Source organism: Oncorhynchus clarkii, chromosome 31 (genome assembly GCF_045791955.1).
Source record: "Oncorhynchus clarkii lewisi isolate Uvic-CL-2024 chromosome 31, UVic_Ocla_1.0, whole genome shotgun sequence".
Lineage (NCBI taxonomy): Eukaryota > Metazoa > Chordata > Actinopteri > Salmoniformes > Salmonidae > Oncorhynchus > Oncorhynchus clarkii.
The window spans coordinates 14,318,985-14,339,480 of record NC_092177.1 but is presented as its reverse complement, the minus strand read 5'-3'; positions in this window follow the sequence as shown (position 1 = coordinate 14,339,480).

The following is a 20,496-nucleotide window of genomic DNA, read 5'->3' as shown; positions in this document are numbered from 1 at the left end:
GGTATAGCCACCTTTTCCAGCATGCAGGTCGCTTGTGTCTTAGCACACACACGTGTGCATGCACGCAGACACAAAACACACACACACACACACACACACATTGGTACACACACACTTGTGCATAGACACGCACACACAAATTCATGCATGCCCGCATGCACAAAAACAAAAACACACCACACACACACACACACACACACTCCTTGCTTTTCCATTACCCTTTTTTTGTACTGCTGGTTGGAATCAGGCGTTTGACAGCTACCTCTCATAATGCGTTTTGACTCCAGATCTCATTAATGTAATGCTGTTATTCATTTAAAGCAGGAAGGCCCAGTCTGATAGAGAATATCTGTTGTTACAGTCGCCACAGGGCAGCTCCAATACCACAACAACTTAATCTAGCAGCAGTACATTGGTTGTCTGTCTGTCTGTCTGTCTGTCTGTCTGTCTGTCTCTCTGTCTGTCTGTCTGTCTGTCTGTATGTCTGTCTGTCTGTCTGTCTGTCTGTCTGTCTGTCTGTCTGTCTGTAAAGCACACTCAACAAGATGACATCATCATGCACATTACACACGCCGCTCTGGCTGCCTCCCAAAATGTTGAAAAAGTGTACATTTTTGTGTTCTCAAAAGAGTAAAGACATAGATGGATGTGTTGACTGCAGTATGTCTCCATCACTTTGTGGAACTCTGTATCTCTAGTTTGTAATTGACATTTGAGCGGAGCGGTTGGGAACAGAACAGAACAGAGCGGTTCTGAGCAGGTTGTTGTCATAGCGATGGAAGAAAAAAAATCCTGCTGTTTCTGTCCTTTTGTTAAAACTGCCATTTTTAGGTCCCGCCTTCATTATGTTCTCACGCAAACTTGAGATGAGGAGAGCGCACTGGCAATTTTTTTTGAAAATGTTCTCTCAGCCTCATGGCAAAATGTGTAGAACAGAATGAGATTAGCTCTAAAACAGCAAAGGGTTTCTCACTGCCCCATAGCAACAAAAATAGGGTTGGCCCCCAGATAACATATGAACATGACAGAAGCCATAAAAATAAGGTTTAAAATGAAAGGAGGGGGATGTCTGTGGGGGGGCCCGTGAAACTGTGCTGCACCACTAGGGAGTGAAGGAAGAAGGATGGACAGAGAGAGTAGTACATCATTAAGTAAACAAACAATTGTATGGAGAAGAGAGCATACACCCCTCTCTCTCCCTCTCCCTCTCCCTATCATATAGGCAATAAGGAACAGCAAATACTCATCCACTCCTCTGCTTACCATACCATATCCCCCTCATCACACGCACTCCTCCTCCTCCTCCTCTCAACAGACCCCCCTCATTATACAGTACATTCACACAACTACTCTTTCACACCATATCTTCCTCTTTCTCTCACTCTTCCTTCCTCCTTTCTTCTACTTTGTCTTTCATTCTTCTCTCTTTCCTGCTTTCATCTCTCAACTCACTTGCTCTGTTTTTTCTTCTCTGCTCTCTATTTTCCTTTCTTGCTTTTCTTTCTCTGTCATGTTTCTCTATCCACCAATGCTCTGTTCTTTCTTTGTTACGTTCTCTCTTTCTTTATCTCCAAACAGCTTTCCGTCTGGCCTTCTTTGCTGTTCCAGAACATTACCATCCCTCCCTCACACACTCTCTCTATTTACTCTCTCTCCCCCTCCCTCTCTTGTACTGAAGATATGTTTCATTGTTATGTGGTAGCTGTTGTGGAGCAGTGCTGTGGCCCCTGGGCCTGCTATTTGTATTGTGTTACTGTCTCTAGCTAGGAGCCTGCAGACTCAGAGCTCAGCTGACACACTGAGTTAGACTGAAGCACATTGTGTATTAGCTCTCTCCACATTCAAATCATTGTTGTTCATTTAGTTTTCTAGTCCTGGGTAGAGAGAAAAAGACAACATTTGGAGAGTGGGGAGAAGGGGAGGGTGGAGGAAGGGAGGACTGGCTACTCTAAAATGGCCCGGGTCTGTGTGTGCGTGTGCGTAAATATGCTTGTGTTTGTGTGCGTTTCTTGTGCATGTGGTTGTGTGTTATGCGATTGTGTGTTTGGAGCATGTGTGTGTTTATGGTCTGCCCAGTGAGTTGTCCAGCTCACCCATGGCTGTGGGGTGGGGAATGGGATGCCTGTGTGTTGCTGTGGGGTGGGGAATGGGATGCCTGTGTGTTGCTGTGGGGTGGGGAATGGGATGCCTGTGTGTTGCTGTGGGGTGGAGAATGGGATGCCTGTGTGTTGCTGTGGGGTGGGGAATGGGATGCCTGTGTGTTGCTGTGGGGTGGGGAATGGGATGCCTGTGTGTTGCTGTGGGGTGGGGAATGGGATGCCTGTGTGTTGCTGTGAAGCAGCAGATCATGAGATCAGAGGAGACTGGAGAACATTGATGCTCTAAGTGGATAGAAGACTGGAAGTGGATAGAAGACTGGAATCATCAACATGCTGCTTTGAACAGAGGCTGATGTCACTAGAACGATAACCAGGCTGTTGTGGTTGTATTCTATATCTGATGGTGAGGAGAGGAGATAAGAAGGGGAGGAGAGGAGATAAGAAGGGGAGGAGAGGAGATAAGAAGGGGAGGAGAGGAGATAAGAAGGGGAGGAGAGGAAATAAGAAGGGGAGGAGAGGAAATAAGAAGGGGAGGAGAGGAGATAAGAAGGGGAGGAGAGGAGATAAGAAGGGGAGGAGAGTAGATAAGAAGGGGAGGAGAGTAGATAAGAAGGGGAGGAGAGGATATAAGAAGAGGAGGAGAGGAGATAAGAAGGGGAGGAGAGGATATAAGAAGGCGAGGAGAGGATATAAGAAGGCGAGGAGAGGATATAAGAAGGGGAGGAGAGGAGATAAGAAGGGGAGGAGAGGATATAAGAAGGCGAGGAGAGGATATATGAAGGGGAGGAGAGGAGATAAGAAGGGGAGGAGAGTAGATAAGAAGGGGAGGAGAGGAGATAAGAAGGGGAGGAGAGTAGATAAGAAGGGGAGGAGAGTAGATAAGAAGGGGAGGAGAGTAGATAAGAAGGGGAGGAGAGTAGATAAGAAGGGAAGGAGAGTAGATAAGAAGGGGAGGAGAGTAGATAAGAATGGGAGGAGAGTAGATAAAAGGGGAGGAGAGTAGATAAGAAGGGGAGGAGAGTAGGGGGGCAATTCAATGGTAATGGATTACGCTAATTTCAAATCAAATCACATTTCATTTGTCACATGCACCGAATACAACAGGTGTAGCCCTTACAGTGAAATGCTGAATACAACAGGTGTAGTAGACCTTACAGTGAAATGCTGAATACAACAGGTGTAGTAGACCTTACAGTGAAATGCTGAATACAACAGGTGTAGTAGACCTTACAGTGAAATGCTGAATACAACAGGTGTAGTAGACCTTACAGTGAAATGCTGAATACAACAGGTGTAGTAGACCTTACAGTGAAATGCTGAATACAACAGGTGTAGTAGACCTTACAGTGAAATGCTTACTTACAAGCCCTTAACCAACAATGTAGTTTTCAGAAAAATACCCCAGAAAGTATTTCATATAAGTAACAAATAATTAAAGAGCAGCAGTAAAATAACAATGGCGAGGCTTTATACAGGGTGTACCGGTACAGAGTCAATGTGCGGGGTAATTGAGGTAATATGTCGGTAGAGTAATTAAAGTGACTATGCATAGATAATAACAGAGAGTAGCAGCAGTGTAAAGAGGGGGGAGCAAAGCAAACAGTCTGGGGTAGCCTTGTCACTTTAAAACCAAACAAAAACTCTATGAACGAGGACCTCATTTTGATTTTAGATTTTTTGGGGTGGTATTTTTCTCCCCTTTTTCTCCCAAAGTTTGTAATATCCAAATGGTAGTTACAATCTTGTCCTTTCGCTGCAACTCTCCAACGGGCTCGGGAGAGGTGAAGGTCGAGGTGAAGGTCGAGTCATGCGTCCTATGAAACATGACCCTCCAACTTTACCCGCTGCTTTTAGCATGTAAATCTTGGTGGGGTAAAAAAAAGGTAGGATGAATGCCAGCAAAGCCACGACACAACACAACACTAAACACTAAACATTAACTGCATTATACCACTGCTACACCTGGATATCAGCTGAGCCTTGTCTGGCAGCGAAACAGTTCATTCAGCCTCATTTTCTGTCTTTTTAAACAAACATAGCTGGTATGGCTGACTTGCTTAAACAAATGTGGTTTCTACTGACAATTGAGATGTACAAACTATGGCATAAGAGGACGACAAGCGGATAAGACGCAATCCGTAATTTCGATTATGACATTAATGAGCGAGCCAGGACGGACGTAGTCAATATAACTTTTGGTTCAGCACGTTTTCAATGTACAGAGACAGACTTCAGATCATGAGCCGTTACATGGGCCTTACAGTGTTCTCCCTGTACACCAAGTCAGAACTGCAGGATAAATAAAGGGTGCAAAAATGCAGACAATGAAAGCTCTTACAATATTAGATGATTACATTTCTCAAAAACAGGTTATAGTTGAAAATAGACCAAATTATTAGTTTATTTTATTTTATTTTTATTTCACCTTTATTTAACCAGGTAGGCTAGTTGAGAACAAGTTCTCATTTGCAACTGTGACCTGGCCAAGATAAAGCGTAGCAATCCGACACAAAAAACAACACAGAGTTACACATGGAATAAACAAAACATACAGTCAATAATACAGTAGAACAAAATAAAACAAAAAGTATATATACAGTGAGTGCAAATGAGGTAAGTTAAGGAAATAAATAGGCCATGGTGGCGAAGTAATTACAATATAGCAATTAAACACTGGAATGGTAGATCGGCAGAAGATACATGTGCAGGTAGAGATACTGGGGTGCAAAGGAGCAAAATAAATTAATAAATACCAGTATGGGGATGAGGTAGGTAGATAGATGGGCTGTTTACAGATGGGCTATGTACAGGTGCACTGATCTATGAGCTGCTCTGACAGCTGGTGCTTAAAGCTAGTGAGGGAGATGTGAGTCTCCAGCTTCAGAGATTTTTACAATTCGTTCCAGTCATGGGCAGCAGAGAACTGGAAGGAAAGACGACCAAAGGAGGAATTGGCTTTGGGGGTGACCAGTGAGATATACGTGCTGGAGCGCGTGCTACGAGTGGGTGCTGCTATGGTGACCAGTGAGCTGAGATAAGGCGAGCAGAGACTTGTAGATAACCTGTAGCCAGTGGGTTTGGCGACGAGTATGAATTGAGGGCCAACCAACGAGAGCGTACAGGTCGCACTGGTGGGTAGTGTACGGGGCTTTCGTGACAAAATGGATGGCACTGTGATAGACTGCATCCAGTTTATTGAGTAGAGTGTTGGAGGCTATTTTATAGATGACATCACCGAAGTCGAGGATCGGTAGGATGGTCAGTTTTACGAGGGTATGTTTGGCAACATGAGTGAAGGATGCTTTGTTGCGATATAGGAAGCCGATTCTAGATTTAATTTTGGATTGGAGATACTTAATGTGAGTCTGGAAGGAGAGTTTACAGTCTAACCAGACACCCAGGTATTTGTAGTTGTCCACGTATTCTAAGTCAGAGCCGTCCAGAGTAGTGATGCTCGACGGGCGAGCAGGTGCGGGCAGTGATCGATTGAATAGCATGCATTTAGTTTTGCTTGCGTTTAAGAGCAATTGGAGGCCACGGAAGGAGAGTTGTATGGCATTGAAGCTCATCTGGAGGTTAGTGAACACAGTGTCCAAAGAGGGGCCAGAAGTATACAGAATGGTGTCGTCTGCGTAGAGGTGGATCAGAGAATCACCAGCAGCAAGAGCAACATCATTGATGTATACGGAAAGAGAGTCGGCCCGAGAATTGAACCCTGTGGCACACCCATAGAGACAGGCCCTCCGATTTGACACACTGAACTCTATCAGCGAAGTAGTTGGTAAACCAGGCGAGGCAATCATTTGAGAAACCATGGCTGTCGACTCTGCCAATAAGAATGTTGTGATTGACAGAGTCGAAAGCCTTGGCCAGGTCGATGAATAAGGCTGCACAGTAATGTCTCTTATCGATGGCGGTTATGATGTCGTTTAGAACCTTGAGCGTGGCTGAGGAGCACTCGTGACCAGCTCTGAAACCAGATTGCATAGCGGAGAAGGTATGGTGGGATTCGAAATGGTCAGTAAACTGTTTGTTAACTTGGCTTTCGAAGACCTTAGAAAGACAGGGTAGGATAGATATAGGTATGTAGCAGTTTGGGTCTAGAGTGTCACCCCCTTTGAAGAGGGGAATGACCGCGGCAGCTTTCCAATCTTTGGGAATCTCAGACGATGCGAAAGAGAGGTTGAACAGGCTAGTAATAGGGGTTGCAACAATTTCGGCAGATAATTTTAGAAAGAGAGGGTCCAGATTGTCTAGCCCGGCTGATTTGTAGGGGTCCCGATTTTGCAGCTCTTTCAGAACATCAGCTATCTGTATTTGGGTATAGGAGAAATGGTGGGGGCTTTGGCGGGTTGCTGTGGAGGGTGCCGGGCAGTTGACCGGGGTAGGGGTAGCCATGTGGAAAGCATGGCCAGCCGTAGAGGAATGCTTATTGAAATTCTCAATTATAGTGGATTTATCGGTGGTGACAGTGTTTCCTAGCCTCAGAGCAGTGGGCAGCTGGGAGGAGGTGCTCTTATTCTCCATGGACTTTACAGTGTCCCAGAACTTTTTTGAGTTAGTACTACAGGATGCAAATTTCTGTTTGAAAAAGCTTGCCTTAGCTTTTCTAACTGCTTGTGTATATTTGTTCCTAATTTCCCTGAAAAGTTGCATATCACGGGGGCTATTCGATGCTAATGCAGAATTCCACAGGATATTTTTGTGCTGGTCAAGGGCAGACAGGTCTGGAGTGAACCAAGGACTATATCTATTCCTAGTTTTTTTGAGAGGGGCATGCTTATTTAAGATGGTATTTGGAGGGGGAGTTAGTTAGGCTGACATCTATAAGGGTTGTACCTGATAGGTTCATTGCTAAGTTGTGTGAGATTGAGGGCATCAAGCTTAGATTGTAGGATGGCCGGGGTGTTAACCATGTCCCAGTTTAGGTCACCTAGTAGCACAAGCTCAGAAGATAGATGGGGGGCAATCAATTCACATATGGTATCGAGGGCACAGCTGGGGGCAGAGCGAGGTCTGTAGCAAGCGGCAACAGTGAGAGACTTGTTTCTGGAAAGGTGAATTTTTAGAAGTAAAAGCTCAAATTGTTTGGGTACAGACTTAGATAGTAATACAGAACTCTGCAGGCTATCTTTGCAGTAGATTGCAACACCGCCCCCTTTGGCAGTTCTATCTTGGCGGAAAACGTTGTAGTTAGCAATGTAGATTTCAGTTTTTTTTGTGGTTTTCCTAAGCCAGGATTCAGACACGGCTAAGACATCTGGGTTGGCAGAGTGTGCTAAAGCAGTGAGTAAAACAAACTTAGGGAGTAGGCTTCTAAAGTTAACATGCATGAAACCAAGGCTTTTACGTTTACAGAAGTCAACAAATGAGAGCACCTGGGGAGTGGGAGTGGAGCTAGGCACTGCAGGACCTGGATTAATCTCCACATCACCAGAGGAACAGAGGGGAAGTAGGATAAGGGTACGGCTAAAGGCTATACGAACTGGCCTTTTAGCACGTTCAGAACAGAGAGTAAAAGGAGCAAGTTTCTGGGCACGATAGCATAGATTCAAGGCATAGCGTACAGACAAAGGTAAGGTAGGATGTGAGTACATTGGAGGTAAACCTAGGCATTGAGTAATGATGAGAGAGATATAGTCTCTAGAGATGTTTAAACCAGGTGATGTCATCGCATATGTAGGAGGTGGAACAACATGGTTGGTTAAGGCATATTGAGCAGGGCTAGAGGCTCTACAGTGAAATAAGACAGTAATCACTAACCAGGACAGTAATGGACGAGGCATATTGATATTAGAGAGAGGCATGTGTAGCCAAGTGAACATATGGGTCCAGTGAGTGGTTGGGCTGACTGGGGACACGGCGATTCAGACAGTTAACAGGCCGATGCTAACAAGCTAACAGTTGGTAGGCCGAGGCTAAACAAGCTAGCAGTTAGCAGGCCGGGTTAGCAAGCAAGCAGTTAGCAGGGGCTAGCAGTTACAGACCGGGCAGGCAAGCTAGCAGTTAGCAGGCCGGGGCCGGCAAGCTAGCAGTTAGTAGACCGGGGCAAGCTAGCAGTTAGCAGGCCGGGTTAGCAAGCAAGCAGTTAGCAGGGGCTAGCGGTTAGCAGACCGGGTTAGCAAGCAAGCTGTTAGCAGGGGCTAGCAGTTAGCAGACCGGGCAGGCAAGCTAGCAGTTAGCAGACCGGGGTCGGCAAGCTAGCATTTAGCAGACGGGTTAGCAAGCAAGCAGATAGCAGGGGCTAGCAAGTTAGCTGACCGGGCGGGCAAGCTAGCAGTTAGCAGATCGGGGCCGGCAAGCTAGCAGTTAGCAGACCGGGGCTAGCAAGTTAGCCTTCGTGACGATGGGGGTAAGACTGTTTTTGCCTCTTCGTGAGGTGACGTCGATAGACCAGTCGTGGAATTAGTAGGATTCCAAGTAGCTCTAGGTAGCTAGCAGGCCTAGCTGGTTAGCAGAATGGGCCTTCGGCAGGTATCGCGCCTGAGGGGCCTGTTGGAGTCCTCGGGCAGATTATGTTGGTATTCCAGTCCTAGGGGATCTGCGGGGTATACCCCATACCGTCTGTAGAAGGGGTTTGGATATTGTAGCCCAGGAGTATGCTTCGGTGGTAGCACAGGAGCCCTGGCTGGGCTAGCTTCAAGCTAATTGGTGCTTGCTCTGGGATGGAAACGCTAGCCAGGAGTAGTCATCCGGGATTGCGGTTAGCTAGTTGTGAAGAACCAGATGAAAATGTTCAGTTCGCGGTAGGAATCCGGGGATAAAAATAATATGTCCGTTATGCTCTGGTTAGTCACGTTGTTCGGACTGGCGAGAGCTTTCCGAGCTGAAGGTTAGCTGATGACCGCTGGCAATGGTTTGCTGACTGATAGCTGGTAGTTAGCTGGCTAGCTTCAGTTGAGGGGTTCCGAATCCGAAGTAAATATAAATACTTTAGAAAAAAAAAGCATATCCGCGCTACATTGGGTGAGGCGGGTTGCAGGAGAGTATTTAGAAGTTGAGGTTTAGCAAAATGTTTTAAAAGATATGCGAAGAAAAATGTAAAAAAATGACATACGATAAAACGATATATACAAGGGACACGACAAGACGTCTGACTGCTACGCCATCTTGGATCTTAGAAGAGAGTGAGGGTGAGGCACATAGGCTACTAACAGCTTACTACACAACATACACTTAGTATTACTCTCTTAGCTACAGTAACATATCTCCTTGGCATATTACATCATTATGCAGCAGCACACAGGACATGTTTGGACCTGGTTGTGCTGTGTTCACTTGAACAGGAAGGTGGAGCGGTGGTCCTTCTTGGGCATATTTTGTCATCAAACTTTGTCATCAAATTCTGGCATTCTCTGTATTTATGGTGCTTTCAAGACAACTGAGAACTCTTGAAAAAAAAGGTTGAATCATGATGACGTCTTCAGGTCATAGCTTTAGAAAGAGGCCTGAGTTCCCGATTTACAATTCCGAGTTGGATGAAAGTTCAAAACGTATTTTCCCAGTCGTAGCTTGTTTTTACTGAGTTCCCAGTTGTCTTGAACTCACTAAAGTCAGATTTCGCAGTTCCGAGTTAACAGTTCTTTTGAGCGCGGCACAAATCCTGCTTCATTGACCACATGGCCAATGTTGAATGTTTATCATTTTAAACTAGGAAAAGAGACCCTTAATCTTAGACTTGGGACCACACAGCCACGCCACTGAATAGCAGAAAATGATTGCTTTACAATGCTTGCAGTTAGCCACTGATTCCTTCCAAACCACTCATTGCTGAATTTGCGATTTCGAACTTCTTGTGTAATGTTTATGTCCAATGGCCGTTTAGCACTGATACATTTTATCTATAATTTCTCTTCATTATTTCTCTTCATATGACAAGGATTGAAAAGGATTTTCCAGTAAATTGTCGACTTGATTCAGGGTGATGACTGCTAGCTAACATTCAGTCCAATCAAAGCTACAGTAGATATAGCATGATTTGATCATTTTAGCAGTGACCAATGACCTTGAGCATTCTTAGATGGGCCCTTCTAATGTAACTCTATGGCAACACCCAAGGGACTAGAATTTTAGAGCTCTACCCTTAGACTTGGCGGTGACATAGTGTCCCCATGAGTGACGGAACACTGAGCCAATTACAGCACAACGCTCCATATTTTCTGCTGGCTTGCCTCACCACCACAGAAAGCATTTATCTAGGCTGAAACCCCTGCATTTTGGAGCTTCCTTACTCAAGAAAACAAAAAAGAGACCATGTTTGTATGCTGCTTTATTAACTCAATGATATTTCTATATATTTACATTGTTTCAAACTGATACGTAACACGTAATAATGTCAAAATAACATGCAAAACAAGCATGTCGCCATTCTGCCCTACCTACCCTGAATGATGGGTCGCCACTGTGTGTAATCGGAAAGTATTCAAACCCTTTCACTTTTTTCCACATTTTCATTTACGTTACGACCTCATACTAAAATGGATTGACTTTTTTTCCCCTCATCAATCTACACACAATACCCCATAGTGACAAAGCAAAAACAGCAAAAACACATAAGTATTCAAACCCTTTACTCAGTACTTTGTTGAAGCACCTTTGGCAGTGATTACAGCATCAAGTCTTCTTGGGTATGACGCTACAAGCTTGGCTCACCTGTATTTGGGGAGCTTCTCCCATCTCTCTCTGCAGATCCTCTCAAGCTCTGTCAGGTTGGATGGGGAGCGTCTCTGCACAGCTATTTTCGATGAGGTTCAAGACCGTGCTCTGGCTGTGCCACTCAAGGACATTAAGAGACTAGTCCCGAAGCCACTCCTGCATTGTCTTGGCTGTAAGCTTAGGATCGTTGTCTTGTTGGAAGGTGAACCTTCGCCTTCCTGAGGTCCTGAGCACTTCAGAGCAGGATTTCATCAAGGATCTCTCTGTACTTTTCTCCGTTCATCTTTGCCTCAATCCTGACTAGTCTCCCAGACCCTGCCGCTGAAAAACATCCCCACAGCATTATGTTGCCACTACCATGCTTCACCGTACGGATGGTGCCTGGTTTCCTTCAGACGTGACGCTTGGCATTCAGGCCAAATAGTTCAATCATGTTTTCATCAGACCATATACTCTTGTTTCTCATGTTCTGAGAGTCCTTTAGGTGCCTTTTGGCAAACTCAAAGTGGGCTGTCATGTGCCTTTTACTGATGAGTGGCTACCACAAAGGCCTGATTGGTGGAGTGCTGCGGAGATGGTTGTCCTTCTGGAAGGTTCTCCCACCTCCACAGAGGAACTCTGGAGCTCTGTCAGAGTGACCCTTGGGTTCATGGTCACCTCTCTGACCAAGGATCTTCTCCCCCGATCGCTAAGTTTGGCAGAGCGGCCAGCTCTAGGAAGAGTCTTGGTGGTTCCAAACTTCTTCCATTTAAGAATAATGGAGGCCAATAATGTGTTTAATAATTGCCCTCAGCTATGTTTAGACTGTTGTTGTTCATGTTTTGCTGTGTTCTAATGTTCTATGGAATATATTGCTTTCTTATTCTTGACACTTCTCCCAGTCATATTTAAGGTTAGAACTACCTTTGTGTTCTGATACTTCTAGCTTGGAGGTGTATTTTTATGATAACTTAGCTACAGTATTTCACTGTTAATGTGTATAGTATTGCTTACTAGGTCCAATCAATTTTGTAACCACTCCCTCTTCTAATTAGGGCTAATTGGAAAAGTTGTTCAAAAGAGGCCATTGTATTCCTTTTCTTGTGTACTCCCTGACGAAGGCCATGCAACCGAAACGCGTCGGTTTAAACAAAAAACTTGTTTCTATTGAACATGCCATACAAATAAAGACATTGTAATTAATTTTATGAAGAGTGCCTTGGCCCTCCTTTCTTTTTGATGACCAATTCACCCCTTTTACCAAAGAGCACCTTCTGTCTACCAAAATGTACTATTGTGTACCTTAGTAGCGCTTCCCTTCCTCCTCTTTCTGCCAATAATGTGTTCTTGGAGATCTTCAATGCTGCAGAAATGTTTTGGTATCCTTCCCCAGATCTGTGCCTCGACACAATCCTGTCTCAGAGCTCTACGGACAATTCCTTCGACCTCATGGCTTTTTGCTCTGACATGCACTGTCAACTGTGGTATCTTATATAGACAGGTGTGTGCCTTTCAAAATCATTTCCAAACAATATAATTTACCACAGGTGGACTCCAATCAAGTGGTGGACACATATTAAGGATGATCAATGGAAACAGGATGCACCTGAGCTCATTGTCAAGGTATTTTGGTTTTTGCAAATATTTCTAAAACTCTGTTTTCACATTGTTATTGTGGGGTATTGTGTGTAGATTGATGACATCAGATAGTACAGAATCTTCTATGAATGTTGTCCAGGTATCTGTATTTGCTGCCATTACAAGTTCTAGGGATGAGAAGGGAGGGAGGAAAATGTAGGAGAGGAGAGGGGGAGGGAGGACAGTGTCGGAGAGGAGAGGGGGAGGGAGGACAGTGTAGGAGAGGAGAAGGGGATGAGAAGGGGAGGGAGGACAGTGTAGGAGAGGAGAGGGGGATGAGAGGGGGAGGGAGGACAGTGTAGGAGAGGAGCGGGGGAGGGCGGACAGTGTAGGAGAGGAGAGGGGGAGGGAGGACAGTGTAGGAGTGGAGAGGGGGAGGGAGGACAGTGTAGGAGAGGAGAGGGGGAGGGAGGACAGTGTAGGAGTGGAGAGGGGGATGAGAGGGGGAGGGAGGACAGTGTAGGAGAGGAGAGGGATGAGAGGGGGAGGACATTGTAGGAGAGGAGAGGGGGAGGGAGGACAGTGTAGGAGAGGAGAGGGGGTTGAGAGGGGGTGGGAGGACAGTGTAGGAGAGGAGAGGGATGAGAGGGGGAGGGAGGACAGTGTAGGAGAGGAGAGGGATGAGAGGGGGAGGGAGGACAGTGTAGGAGAGGAGAGGGGGATGAGAGGGGGAGGGAGGACAGTGTAGGAGGGGAGAGGGGGATGAGAGGGGGAGGGAGGACAGTGTAGGAGAGGAGAGGGGGAGGGAGGACAGTGTAGGAGTGGAGAGGGGGATGAGAGGGGGAGGGAGGACAGTGTAGGAGAGGAGAGGGATGAGAGGGGGAGGGAGGACAGTGTAGGAGAGGAGAGGGGGAGGGAGGACAGTGAAGGAGAGGAGGGGGGATGAGAGGGGGAGGGAGGACAGTGTGGGAGAGGAGAGGGATGAGAGGGGGAGGGAGGACAGTGTAGGAGAGGAGAGGGATGAGAGGGGGAGGGAGGACAGTGTAGGAGAGGAGAGGGGAGGGAGGACAGTGTAGGAGAGGAGAGGGGGAGGGAGGGAGGACAGTGTAGGAGTGGAGGAAGAGGGATGAGACGGGGAGGGAGGACAGTGTAGGAGTGGAGGGAGAGGGATGAGACGGGGAGGGAGGACAGTGTAGGAGTGGAGGGAGAGGGATGGGAAGGGGAGGGAGGACAGTGTAGGAGTGGAGGAAGAGGGATGAGAGGGGGAGGGAGGACAGTGTAGGAGTGGAGGGAGAGGGATAAGAGGTGGAGGGAGGACAGTGTAGGAGTGGAGGGAGAGGGATGAGAGGGGGAGGGAGGGCAGTGTAGGAGTGGAGGAAGAGGGATGAGAGGGGGAGGGAGGACAGTGTAGGAGTGGAGGAAGAGGGATGAGAGGGGGAGGGAGGACAGTGTAGGAGTGGAGGAAGAGGGATGAGAGGGGGAGGGAGGACAGTGTAGGAGTGGAGGAAGAGGGATGAGAGGGGGAGGGAGGACAGTGTAGGAGTGGAGGGTGAGGGATGAGAGGGGGAGGGAGGAGAGTGTAGGAGTGGAGGGAGAGGGATGAGAGGGGGAGGGAGGACAGTGTTGGAGTGGAGGAAGAGGGATGAGAGGGGGAGGGAGGACAGTGTTGGAGTGGAGGGAGAGGGATGAGAGGGGGAGGGAGGACAGTGTAGGAGTGGAGGAAGAGGGATGAGAGGGGGAGGGAGGACAGTGTAGGAGTGGAGGGAGAGGGATGAGAAGGGGAGGGAGGACAGTATAGGAGTGGAGGGAGAGGGATGAGAGGGGGAGGGAGGACAGTGTAGGAGTGGAGGAAGAGGGATGAGAGGGGGAGGGAGGACAGTTTTTTATGACATCTCTCTTCATGATAAATAGCACATGTTATTACTGCACATCTGATTTGGAGCGGCAGGGGAGCGGCAGGGGAGCGGCAGGGGAGCGGCAGGTAGTCTAGAGCGTTGGCCAGTAACCGAAAGGTTGCTTGATCGAATCCCCGAGCTGACAAGGTAGAAGTCTGCCGTTCTGCCCCTAAACAAGGCATTTAGCCCACTGTTCCCTGGTAGGCTGTCATTGTAAATAAGAATGAACTGACTTGCCTAGTTAAATAAAGGTAAAAAAAAATATTCAAAAATCAACTAATTGTCACTTTGAGATGATTTGAATCAACCACAACGTGCACCCTTTGGAGTCCCCAGGACTGAGTTTGGGAAAAGTTGGTTTAGAGGTCACAGTGTCAGAATCCATCTGGGTGTTAGAATACTATAGAATACAGTAAATACAGTTGACGTCGGAAGTTTACATACATGTACACCTTAGCCAAATACATCTAAACTCAGTTTTCAAAACTCCTGACATTTAATCATTGTAAAAATTCCCGGTCAATTAGGATCACCACTTTGATGCACTTGTATTGACCTCGCCTTCTGGATGAAAGCGGAGTGAACAGGCCGTGGCTCAGGTGCTTGTCATCCTTGATGATCTTTTTGGCCTTCCTGTGGCGTCGGGTGCTGTAGGTGTCCTGCAGGGCAGGTAGTTTTCCCCCTGTGATGCATTGTGGTAACCACACCAACCCCTGGAGAGCCCTCCGGTTGTGGGCGGTGCAGTTGCCATACCAGGCGGTGATACAGCCCGACAGGATGTTCTCAATTGTGCATCTGTAAAATTTTGTGAGGGTTTTAGTTGACAAGCCAAATTTCTTCAGTCTCCTGAGGTTGAAGAGGCGCTGCTGCGCCTTCTTCACCACTGTCTGTGTGGGTGGACCATTTCAGTTTATCAGTGATGTGTACACCGAGGGAAAAAAACTAAAAACTTTCCACCTTCTCCACTGCTGTCCCATCGATTTGGATGGGGGGATGCTCCCTCTTCTCCCTTAAGGGCACGATCATCTCCTTTGTTTTTTTGACATTGAGGGAGAGGTTATTTTCCTGGCACCACACTCCCAGAGCCCTCACCTCCTCTCTGTAGATTGTCTCGCTGTTGTTGGTAATCAAGACTACTACTGTTGTGTCGTCTGCAAACTTGACGAATGAGTTGGAGGCTTGCTTGGCCACGCAGTCCTGGGTGAACAGGGAATACAGGAGGGGGCTGAGTACGCACTCTTGTGGGGCACCAGGTGTTGAGGATCAGCGAAGTGGGGGTGTTGTTTCCTACCTTCACCACCTGGGGGGCGTCAGGAAGTCCAGGACACAATTGCACAGGGCGGGTTTCAGACCCAGGGCCTCGAGCTTAATGATGAGCTTGGAGGGTACTATGGTGTTGAATGCTGAGCTGTAGTCAATGAAAAGCATTCTTACGTAGATATTCCTCTTGTCCAGATGGGTTTCAGGAATGTATAATGGAATTGGTGTCGTGCAAAGCTACACAGTCACGTGTGAACAGGGATTACAGCAGAGGGCTGAGGACATACCCCTGGGGAGCACCTGTGTTAAGAGTCAGTGTGGAGGAGGTGTTGTAGCCAATACAGCCTGTGGTCTGCCCGTCAGGAAGTCCAGGATCCAGTTGCAAAGGGTGGTGTCCAGAATCAGGATTCTGAGCCAGGTGTCGAGCTTGGAGGGAAATATAGTGTTGAATGCATTCTCACATACTTTAGGCGTTCCTCTTGTCCAGATGTGTTACGGCCGGGTGAATAGCGATTAAAATGCCATCTTCTGTGTGTGTGCACATGCATTGTGTGTGTGAGTGCTTGTGTTTGTTTGTGTGAGAGTGACAGTGATGGCTATCGTGTAATGAGTTCATGAAATCAGATGTGAGTGCTATGTAAGTACAGGCCTGACTCTCTGAGGTGACAACACTTATTGATGCAAATCTGACTCTGCAAATGTCAAACTCCCCCCCACTCCACGTTATTTAATTTACAAACCAGGCTACTCTAAGGACTGGTTAAGGAAGGGAGGGATGGCGGGAGATAGAGCGGGAAGTAGGGAGAGAGAGAGATAGATAGATAGAGAGGGAGGTAAGGAGGGAGAGAGGTAGGGAGGAGGGTGGAGGGAGGGAGAGAGAGAGGGAGGTAGGGGGTAGGGAGAGAGAGAGAGAGGGGGGAGGGGGGAGGGAGCGAGAGATAGAGCGGGAAGTAGGGAGAGAGAGAGATAGATAGAGAGGGAGGTAAGGAGGGAGAGAGGTAGGGAGGAGGGTGGAGGGAGGGAGAGAGAGAGAGAGAGAGGGAGGTAGGGGGGAGGTAGAGAGAGGGGGGAGCGAGCGAGGGAGGGAGAGCGAGAGAGTGTAAATGTGTGAGTTTGTCATCAGCATAGTGAAGTAGTTCCTCTCCTCCGTTCCATTCTCTCTTCCCTGTGGCAGTCTCTCCTCTCCTCCGTTCAATTCTCTCTTCCCTGTGGCAGTCTCTCCTCTCCTCTGCTCCATTCTCTCTTCCCTCTGGCAGTCTCTCCTCTCCTCTGCTCCATTCTCTCTTCCCTGTGGCAGTCTCTCCTCTCCTCTGCTCCATTCTCTCTTCCCTGTGGCAGTCTCTCCTCTCCTCTGCTCCATTCTCTCTTCCCTGTGGCAGTCTCTCCTCTCCTCTGCTCCATTCTCTCTTCCCTGTGGCAGTCTCTCCTCTCCTCTGCTCCATGCTCTCTTCCCTGTGGCAGTCTCTCCTCTCCTCTGCTCCATTCTCTCTTCCCTGTGGCAGTCTCTCCTCTCCTCTCCTCCGTTCAATTCTCTCTTCCCTGTGGAAGTCTCTCCTCTCCTCTGCTCCATTCTCTCTTCCCTGTGGCAGTCTCTCCTCTCCTCTGCTCCATTCTCTCTTCCCTGAGGCAGTCTCTCCTCTCCTCTGCTCCATTCTCTCTTCCCTGTGGCAGTCTCTCCTCTTCTCTGCTCCATTCTCTCTTCCCTGTGGCAGTCTCTCCTCTCCTCTGCTCCATTGTCTCTTCCCTGTGGCAGTCTCTCCTCTCCTCTGCTCCATTCTCTCTTCCCTGTGGCAGTCTCTCCTCTCCTCTGCTCCATTTTCTCTTCCCTGTGGCAGTCTCTCCTCTCCTCTGCTCTTTCCTCACTTTCCGTCTGATCAATTACAGAGCACGGGGGAGGTTTGGTCTCTTGTGAGGAGAGGTCAGAGAGATGGAGTCCACAGTGGATCCTAAACGGCAGGGGGGAGTACAGGCTTTCTTCCTTTATTTCCTGTCTTTCTTCTTTACTTGCCTTGTTTCTTAGTAAAAATATGTGTGTATCTTTGATATGACTGTGGAGTACAGTACTGATGTGTTTATCTATGATATGACTGTGGAGTACAGTACTGGTGTGTTTATCTCTGATATGACTGTGGAGTACAGTACTGGTGTGTTTATCTCTGATATGACTGTGGAGTACAGTACTGGTGTGTTTATCTCTGATATGACTGTGGAGTACAGTACTGATGTGTTTATCTCTGATATGACTGTGGAGTACAGTACTGGTGTGTTTATCTGATATGACTGTGGAGTACAGTACTGGTGTGTTTATCTCTGATATGACTGTGGAGTACAGTACTGGTGTGTTTATCTCTGATATGACTGTGGAGTACAGTACTGGTGTGTTTATCTGATATGACTGTGGAGTACAGTACTGGTGTGTTTATCTGATATGACTGTGGAGTACAGTACTGATGTGTTTATCTCTGATATGACTGTGGAGTACAGTACTGGTGTGTTTATCTCTGATATGACTGTGGAGTACAGTACTGATGTGTTTATCTCTGATATGACTGTGGAGTACAGTACTGGTGTGTTTATCTCTGATATGACTGTATCTCTGATATGACTGTGGAGTGTGGTGTGTTTATCTCTGATATGACTGTGGAGTACAGTACTGATGTGTTTATCTCTGATATGACTGTGGAGTACAGTACTGGTGTGTTTATCTCTGATATGACTGTGGAGTACAGTACTGGTGTGTGTATCTCTGATATGACTGTGGAGTACAGTACTGGTGTGTTTATCTGATATGACTGTGGAGTACAGTACTGGTGTGTTTATCTCTGATATGACTGTGGAGTACAGTACTGGTGTGTTTATCTCTGATATGACTGTGGAGTACAGTACTGGTGTGTTTATCTGATATGACTGTGGAGTACAGTACTGGTGTGTTTATCTGATATGACTGTGGAGTACAGTACTGATGTGTTTATCTCTGATATGACTGTGGAGTACAGTACTGGTGTGTTTATCTCTGATATGACTGTGGAGTACAGTACTGATGTGTTTATCTCTGATATGACTGTGGAGTACAGTACTGATGTGTGTATCTTTGATATGACTGTGGAGTACAGTACTGGTGTGTTTATCTTTGATATGACTGTGGAGTACAGTACTGATGTGTTTATCTCTGATATGACTGTGGAGTACAGTACTGATGTGTTTATCTCTGATATGACTGTGGAGTACAGTACTGGTGTGTTTATCTCTGATATGACTGTGGAGTACAGTACTGATGTGTTTATCTCTGATATGACTGTGGAGTACAGTACTGGTGTGTTTATCTCTGATATGACTGTGGAGTACAGTACTGGTGTGTGTATCTCTGATATGACTGTGGAGTACAGTACTGGTGTGTTTATCTGATATGACTGTGGAGTACAGTACTGATGTGTTTATCTCTGATATGACTGTGGAGTACAGTACTGGTGTGTTTATCTCTGATATGACTGTGGAGTACAGTACTGGTGTGTTTATCTCTGATATGACTGTGGAGTACAGTACTGGTGTGTTTATCTCTGATATGACTGTGGAGTACAGTACTGGTGTGTGTATCTCTGATATGACTGTGGAGTACAGTACTGGTGTGTTTATCTCTGATATGACTGTGGAGTACAGTACGGGTGTGTTTATCTCTGATATGACTGTGGAGTACAGTACTGGTGTGTTTATCTCTGATATGACTGTGGAGTACAGTACTGGTGTGTTTATCTCTGATATGACTGTGGAGTACAGTACTGATGTGTTTATCTCTGATATGACTGTGGAGTACAGTACTGATTTGTGTATCTTTGATATGACTGTGGAGTACAGTACTGGTGTGTTTATCTTTGATATGACTGTGGAGTACAGTACTGATGTGTTTATCTCTGATATGACTGTGGAGTACAGTACTGATGTGTTTATCTCTGATATGACTGTGGAGTACAGTACTGGTGTGTTTATCTCTGATATGACTGTGGAGTACAGTACTGATGTGTTTATCTCTGATATGACTGTGGAGTACAGTACTGGTGTGTTTATCTCTGATATGACTGTGGAGTACAGTACTGGTGTGTGTATCTCTGATATGACTGTGGAGTACAGTACTGGTGTGTTTATCTGATATGACTGTGGAGTACAGTACTGATGTGTTTATCTCTGATATGACTGTGGAGTACAGTACTGGTGTGTTTATCTCTGATATGACTGTGGAGTACAGTACTGGTGTGTTTATCTCTGATATGACTGTGGAGTACAGTACTGGTGTGTTTATCTCTGATATGACTGTGGAGTACAGTACTGGTGTGTTTATCTCTGATATGACTGTGGAGTACAGTACTGGTGTGTGTATCTCTGTTATGACTGTGGAGTACAGTACTGGTGTGTTTATCTCTGATATGACTGTGGAGTACAGTACGGGTGTGTTTATCTCTGATATGACTGTGGAGTACAGTACTGGTGTGTGTATCTCTGATATGACTGTGGAGTACAGTACTGGTGTGTTTATCTCTGATATGACTGTGGAGTACAGTACTGGTGTGTTTATCTCTGATATGACTGTGGAGTACAGTACTGGTGTGTTTATCTCTGATATGACTGTGGAGTACAGTACTGGTGTGTTTATCTCTGATATGACTGTTGAGTACAGTACTGGTGTGTGTATCTCTGATATGACTGTGGAGTACAGTACTGGTGTGTTTATCTCTGATATGACTGTGGAGTACAGTACTGGTGTGTTTATCTCTGATATGACTGTGGAGTACAGTACTGGTGTGTGTATCTCTGATATGACTGTGGAGTACAGTACTGGTGTGTTTATCTGATATGACTGTGGAGTACAGTACTGGTGTGTTTATCTCTGATATGACTGTGGAGTACAGTACTGGTGTGTTTATCTCTGATATGACTGTGGAGTACAGTACTGGTGTGTGTATCTCTGATATGACTGTGGAGTACAGTACTGGTGTGTGTTTATCTCTGATATGACTGTGGAGTACAGTACTGGTGTG